Source organism: Physcomitrium patens, chromosome 13 (assembly GCF_059467195.1).
Source record: "Physcomitrium patens ecotype Gransden chromosome 13, ASM5946719v1, whole genome shotgun sequence".
Lineage (NCBI taxonomy): Eukaryota > Viridiplantae > Streptophyta > Bryopsida > Funariales > Funariaceae > Physcomitrium > Physcomitrium patens.
In genome coordinates this window covers 3,992,330-4,000,917 of record NC_143422.1, presented here as the reverse complement: position 1 = coordinate 4,000,917, position 8,588 = coordinate 3,992,330, and positions in this window count along the sequence as shown.

Sequence of the window (8,588 nt, the reverse complement as noted above, 5' to 3'; positions counted from 1 at the left end):
CAATTGCAAGTTCTCAAAATTGTGAAGTATACACTGTTACTGAACGATTTTCTTATCGCAGAATTCGGATCTTATTTGTTGCAACACGAGTTGCATCGTGTTCACCATACATAGATCGAAACTCCGCCAAAAAAGCTTCCAAATTATCCAATATTGGATTTCGTTGTTCAAGAAAAGACGAAAACCACGATAATGTAGAACCAGAAAGTAGAGTGCCAATAAACTTGACTTGTGATCCTAGAATTGGATAGCTTTGCGGTTGAAGTTCAATTGCCAATTGTACTTGATTGATGAACCCTCGAAACTTTGATCTCGTACCATCAAATTTCTCAGGTAAGGCAATTCTTGGTTCTCTAGTGCTTATAGGGTGTTGTACAATTGGAGAAAGAACGTGATTTGTTGTAGATGTTGAAGCACCTCCGATCATCTCTATATCTCTACTTTCTACTATTCTTGTTCTTTCCTGTGTTGGTGAATTGAGTTGGTGCATCGCAAGCATTAACTCCCTCATTTGCTCTTGCATTTGTGCCATTGCACTCTTCATTTCAACAAGCTCTGCCATAATGACACTAAGAAGAAAAATTTGTTTGATACTACTCAAGACAAAAGAAAAGAAAGACTTGATAACAAAGAAGATACTAAGAACAATATCAGTTTAGAAGTGGGTAATCCGCAAACTGCTAATACGCTTATGCCTTGTCAAGAGAAAGGGGTAATCCACTCTTACTCAAGAAAAACAAAGCTCTGATATTGTAAGTACACTCTTGTCAATCTGTCAAGGACAAGAACTCGATGAAAAAACAGTTCAGACAAGTAAGCCTTCACTCAAAGAAAAGTAACAAAATATGAATAATAAGTATGTATATTGAAAAGAGAAACTAGAATGGCTATTGCCAAAAGACAAGAAAACTAGAGACCCTTGAAACTAGACTAGAAGCAAGAAAGGAGTTGACAAGAGTGAAGAAGCCTTTACTCTTGTCTCTATATATACTATCTAACTAGAGGCTACGTGGCGACGTTCTATAGGACCTCCAATATGTGTTGACTTTGTAGGACACATGCCTTGACTTACAAGGCAAGTTCTTCTACGTGTGGGCCACATATTTAACTTGATCTTCAAGCTAACAACATGTGTGGCACATGGCCAACTTGTTGACCACGTTTCTAATCCAAAAAGTCAATTAAAGACACCTATGAAGTCAAAGCAGCGTCTAGAAAGTTTCTAGGAAGCTTCTATATTAAATATTATAGAATTAACTTACTTTTATCTACTTTTACTTACTTCTACCTATTTCTATATGTAATTATTAGCTTACATGATTATGGCCGTGACATTCTTGAGCTTTCTTTAATTGTATCTTTATTGTTGTATGTAGCTCTGACAAGAAATTTGCTAAATCTTTCGTCGTAGAATTATCAACTTTTGAAAAGTCAAAAATATCAAGATATAGATGATAACCATAATTGGTAAAAAAAAGTGTTTGTTGAATGGAAGAATGTATCAAATTATTATATGCAAACTCTGCCAATGGAAAAAGAATTGTCCAATCATCTTGTTGATAGTTGATGGTATATCTCAAATTTTGCTCAAAAACTTGATTTATCCGTTCCATTTGTCCATTAGTTTGAGGATAAAAAGCTGAAGAAAGCTTTATATCCACCTTCAAAATCTTGAATAGGATTTTTTTAAATCTTGATATAAATTGACTCCCCCTATCCAATATAATATCCTTTGGCAATCCATGATAGCAATAGATATTGTCAATGAAAAGCTTAGCTATTACTTCACCTTTGATAGATTTTGTACATGGTATAAAATGTGCCATCTTAATAAAACGATCTACTATTACAAATATAGAGCCATAAGAACCTGAGATTGAAAGATCTATGATGAAATCTATTGAAACAAAAGATCGTGGTTGTTCTAAAATGAATAATGGTTGAAGAAGTCCGTAAGGTTGATGATGAGGAATTTTTAATCTTGAGCAAACATCACAAGATCGTATACAATCTTTGAATGCTTTTCACATTTGGAGCTACCAAAAGTCCCTTGATATTAGTTCCAAAGTTTTATTGTATCCAAAATGTCATATTGATGGAAAATCATGATGAGCTTGAAGAACTTACAATAGAGCTTCACCTTTTGAAACATATAAGTATTCTTTGGAATATAGTAGATTGTTCTTGAATTCAAACTTGGAAGTATCATAGGACTTAGAGGAAGTATTCTTGATATCCTGAACAAGAGAATCAGAGGATATGCTTGATTGAATTTACTTCACAAATATTGAATCAATAGTCAATATTGATTTTATAGCTCCAAGTTGAAAATGATGTGGCTTCAAGAAAATTGATCTTTTTTTATCAAAAGATACATCTCCTTATTTTGGTACAAGATAAGAACATCTAGAAAGAGCATCTGATAGACCTTGTTATTTTTTAGATTGATAACTAATCTTAATATTGAATCTAGATAAAGACATGTTCCAAAAATTCAAGATACGTATTGACATGATGTACTTGAGGTTCTTATGGTCTATATACATAGTAACTGGACTTGAGGTGCTTTCTAGATAATGATGCCATTCTTCAATTGAATCCATGATTGAAAGGAGCTCTTTGACATGGATCTCATAATTAATCTCGGCTACCAAAAATTTCCTCGAATAGAAAGCTATTGGATGGAGTTTGTCATCTGTTCCCATTTGTGACAATATGGGACTTATAGCAAAATTTGATGCATTTGTTTCCATAAAAAATACCTTAGAGAAATCAATACAATAGAAGATTGGTCCAAAAATAAATTGCTTCTTGAAAGCATCAAATGATGCTTCTGTTTCTTTATTCCACTCAAGTTTGTTTTTGAAAGTCAAACGTATAAGTGGAGCTACAACTTGAAAAAAAATCTTGATGAAGATTCGATAGTAATTAGCAAAGCCCAAAAAGCATTGCACAACTTGTACTCTTCTTGGAATCTTCCAATTTATGATAGTTTGAACCTTCTTAGGATCCATCATAAGGCCTTTGTTGGAAATAATGTATCCTAAAAAGTCAATTTGAGTAGTGTAGAATACACACTTTTCCAATTTGGCATATAATCTTGTATCTATAATTTTTTGTAACATGCAACGAATATAAAGTTCATGTTCTTCTGTATTCTTAGAGTAGATTAGAATGTCGTTTAAATAATAAATAACAAAATTATCTAAAAACTCACAAAAAATATCATTCATAGGATGTTGAAAAGTAGCTAGTGCATTCATGAGTCCAAAAGGCATGACATTATATTCAAAATGTCCATACCTAGTTTGAAAAGCAATCTTCTATTCATCTCTTTTTTTGATACAAACTAAGTTATATGCTCCTCGTAGATCTATTTTGGTATGGATCTTTGCTTGATTGAGTTGGTCAAATAGTCTTGAAATCAAAGACAAAGGATACCTATTTTTGATAGTGATCTTGTTGAGTCCTTGATAATCCACGCATATTTACGGAGATCCGTCTTTCTTCTTCACAAATAAGATAGGAGCCTCGACTGGAGATTTAGAATGGTGTATGAAGTTCTTTGCCAAAATTCTCATCAATGTACTCCTTTAATGTAGCAATCTCATTCTGCGATAAGCTATAGATTGGTCTGAAAGGTAGTTGAGCTCCTTCTTACAGATCAATTAAACAATCATAAGGTCAATGCTCGAAAAGAATAGCTCCATTCTTCTTTTCAAAAATATCTTATAATTCTTGATATTAGTTAGGAATACCACTCGATATTGTTTCACCATTAGAAATGAGTGTAGCATATATAGGAAAAGATGATCCTTCTTTTGCAGCATGCATGAAAGCTTTTGCACCTACTATTAAAGGTTTGGATGTATTAAACTTACGTACTTTTACTTTATTAACGCAATCTTGGATTATACTATGAAAAAAATTAAGGTTACAAGAAATCCAATCTATTTGAGGGTTATATTTTTCTAGCCATGATAATCCTAAAATAATCAGATTAGAAGGAGATTTTATTACATTAAATACTAATACGTTGTTATGATCTTTAATTGCTAGATCTAAAGGAATAGTTTTATAGGTAACATTTCCAGAAGACAACAAATGATCATCTATGACTTCTACATGTACAGATTTAACTTTCTTCACTAAAGATATTTTTTGATTTTTGGCAAAAACTTCATCTGTAAAACATGCTCAAGCTCCTGAATCTAACAAGGCAAAGACTTTGTGATCATTAGGTCCTAAATATACTTCTATTGCAAAACAAGGTGAAAAGTCTAAGGAGAAGATAGGACCTTTACTAGGTGTTGCACATGATTCCAGCCACATGGTCCCTATTGTAGTTGAAGAAATTTGTTTTTCGACACATTAACTTCTTTGGTAATTGTTTTCTTCATTTTGTAATTGTGTTGCTTCTATGGACAATATTGAGCAGTGTGCTTAGCTTCTCTATAATATAAACACAACTCTTTTTGGCGACGTCGAGTCTTTTCTTGCTTTGTGAGAGGTGTAAAACGTATCATATCAATTAGTATTGGTTCCACCTTTGACAAATACATTTCTGAAAACTTGGGAGCTATCGCCATTACTTGACTTATTCCTCTTCAACCAAATCTTTATTCTTGATGCCTTTTAAATAAATAATTATCGCATGCAATGGCTTGAATAATAAATTATTCCAAAGATTTTACTTTTGGCATTGTTAATAACAAATCTTTGACGCTATCCTTCAATCCATATTAAAATTGGTTGATAAGTGCTTTGATTTTTCAGTCTATGTAGTAAGCAAGGTTTTGTAATTTGGCAGTATATGTAGTGGTTGATTGTCATCCTTATTGTAAGGATAAAAGTTTACTCTTTGCTACTCATTCTCGATTACTTTCTCTGAATGTAGTTGCAAACACTTCTAGGAATGAATTCAAATTATAAAGGAGTCGTGAATCTTTTTCCATTAAAGATGTAAACCAAAAGAAAGAACTTCTTGATAGTAGTGCACCTATGAATCCGACTTAGGTAAATCCATCAAGATATTGGAAAGGTTGCAACCTTAAGTAGAGCTTGACTTGTTGCAAAATTCCTCAAAATTTTGAGCTTGTTACATCAAACTTCTCAAGCATACTAATCCTTGTCCCTATCATACTTGTAGAAACAAAACTCCTTAGATTTGGTTGTGACATTGATCTACTTGCTTCTTTCAACTACACAATTTCTTGCCGCAGACTCTGAACTTCTTCCAAAGGTAAAAGCATAGAACTTCTATGATTCACGTAGAAAATATGTGAGATTTTTACTCTTAGAGTATTGACAAGTTCATGAAGATCTACCATAGTTGCAAATCTATTCTCACTTTCGTTGAAAGTAGCATCCATAATCTTTTCTCCCATAAACAAGTCAAACAAATTCAAAAGTTAAATTAGAGGAGGGTAATCCGTAACTTCTAAAAAAAAATCCAACAAAGAGGGATAATCCACTCTCTTTAATGAAAAGATCAATGTTAGAAAATAAGATTTTTTATTTAAAGGTGGATAGTCTGCAACCTTCAAAACACAACAATACAAGAGGTGTAATCCATTCACTTTTAAAACAAGACAAAAATAATATGTTAGCACTCTTGTCAAACTGTAAAGGACATGAATCTTGAAGAAAGAGAATCCTCAATACATTCTTCTATCACTGAAGAGAACTAGAAAGTCACTCAAAAGGTGATGTAATATTAACTAGAATGGCTATTGCCAAAAACAAAAAAGACTAAAAAGTCTTGAAATAAGACTAAGACTAGAAAGGTGTTGATAAGAGTGAAGAAGGCTTCACTCTTGCCTCCATATATGCTATCTAACTAAGAGCTACGTGGCGATGTCTTATATGACCTCCAACATGTGTTGACTTTGCTAGCCACATGTTTTATCTTACAAGGCAAGTTATCTATGTATGTACCACGTAGTTGGCTTGTTCCACAAGCTACTATACAGAGATAACTTATTCCACAAGCTACCAATATATGGTTAGCATTTCAGCTAAGTTTCTAACCTACAAACACATCTAAAGTCAAAACTGCATCTATATAGCTTCTAGGAAGCTTCTCTAGAAGACTTTATGAAATTATTCTATATTTACTTACTTCTACTTAATCATATAAATAACTATTGAGGTAAATATATATGTCTATGATAGTATCTCTCCAAATATTTTTAACATATTTCATCCATATTTTGTCTTTTATATTGAGTATTTAATTCTTGATGTCAATTTCTCTACAACATGGATTGTAGGTCAGATTGTCAAAGTAGCTTCTTTTACTTTGATTTGTTTATGTAGAAGTAGTATCAATTTCATGATCTTTTTATATCAATGCCAATATTGGTTCTCTTACCAATCAAAAGACTACAATGCCGTTACTTCATCAGTACCAAAAATATAGTCAATCTCCATTTTCGTTAAGTGAATCATTTGAATTAGTGTCTAGAAAGGTGATTTGATATTAGAGATGATGGAATCCAATTATAAAAATTTAGTATCCATCCATTGTTGTTGAATGGCCTTACTTTAATTCAAAATTTTTTTAGAATCTTAATTTCTTTTATAGGATTTATTTAATATATATGTATATACATTTTTTTCTTCTGATATGCAAGTTTTAATATTACAAAGATTCAAGAATATAAGTCTCGAAATAAGTCTCCAGCTTTGCTATTGCTTGCAATGCCATTTCATTGTTACACTCTTGATTTTTAGATAGAATAAAAAATATATTATGATATAGGTATTGCATTGGACATGATTGAAAAGGTCTCTAAGATATACAATAAAGCCTTAGATCGATTGCTAACAGCTTGATAGTAACATGAATTATAGTCAGCACTTGTGTTTATTTTGGATAGCTTTAACTCACTACTTAATAAATCTCATTTTTGAAAGCTCAGGAACAACCACTTGATTAAGTCAATACCTCTGCAATTATCAAGGACAAGAACTTGATAAAAACAAATAAACAAGTGAGACTATTGTCAAAGAAAGATGACAAAATAGAAATAATTCAATATGTATATTAAGAAAGAAACTGGAATGGCTATTACCAAAAGATAAGAAAACTAGAAACCCTTGAAATTAGACTAGAAGTAAGAAACGAGTTGATAAGAGTGAAGAGGGCTTCACTCTTGTCTCTACATATACTATCTAAGTAGGGACTACGTGGCGATGTTCTATAGGACCTTCAATATGTGTCGACTTTGTAGGACACATGCCTTGACTTATAAGATAAGTTTTTCTATGTGTGGGCCATATAGTTAGCTTGGTCTTCAAGTTAACAATATGTATGGCACATGGCCAACTTGTTGACTACGTTTCTAATCCAAAAAGTCAATTAAAGACACCTATAAAGTCAAAGCAGCATCTATGAAGCTTCTAGAAAGCTTTCATTGCAAATATTATAAAATTAACTTATTTTTATCTACTTTTATTAACTTCTATCTATTTATACATGTAATTACAGGCTTATATGCGTATCTCCATGATATTATCTCCCCTTCTAAAGACGAGTTCTACGAAGAGCGGTCATCATATGTTGAAAAAATCTATGATGTGATGAAATGTATTTGCCACATACTCTAATCTTTATTTTCTTCGAAGATGATTGATAGGGCCTCTCAACCATTGATAGTATCCCATACAAGGGTGGAAAGACCACCTAATTATTTGATCGTTGTTGAGGCTTTCATAAATTCCTTCAAATAAAATATTTAGAACAACATCAAGAATTGTTCTTACTTCTAATAAAATCACCAAACATTGAGAGTCTCTTCCAAAGTCGTGATAACAAATGCATAGTAACTTGCCATCTATTTGAGGAAGAATACGTCGTTCTTGAAGATCTTCATGTCAATTGCAACATCTTGAAGATTATGACAATCATAATATTTTGTTCGAGTGGTCAACAAACAAGGCTCTTGAATTGAATCTGCTAGTTGTTGGTTCTCCATCTCTTCAACATCACAACTACAAAGAAGCTACAAACAAGAATTTAAAGTAGGATGTTATCTTACATAGATCTTGTTTCTTTTATAAGGAAGGTTTTTATCTTAATTTTGATGGATGTCATCGATGAAAAGCCTCCATCGCCTTTGTTGCATTTGCAAGATTCTTTACCAACTTCCATGTGCATTCACTAATATCATATCTATACCAATGGACAAGATATTCTAATTTATTTTGGCACCACCTTGAATCTAAGACTTCTTCTACTTCAAATTCTTCATTATTGTCCACTTCTATAGGAGGAAGTGGAGCTTGTCTTCTTTTTGGTATGTCCACTATCTTATATGGTTCAAGAAGAGACATGTGGAATACAAGATGGATTTTTATTGACTCCGATAGGAATAAGTAATATGCAACTGAATTGATTTGTATAGAAATAGAAAATGGTCCAAGCCTTCAATAGTCCAACTTGTGACAAGGACGAGTGGTCTTGATATTGCGACAAAGTAATCATACGTTGTCACCTATGTAGAATGGTGGTTGTTCCTTTCAATAAGCATCCATATTGACCTTTTGTTGTTCTTGAGCTTCTTTTAACTACGCCTTCATCATTG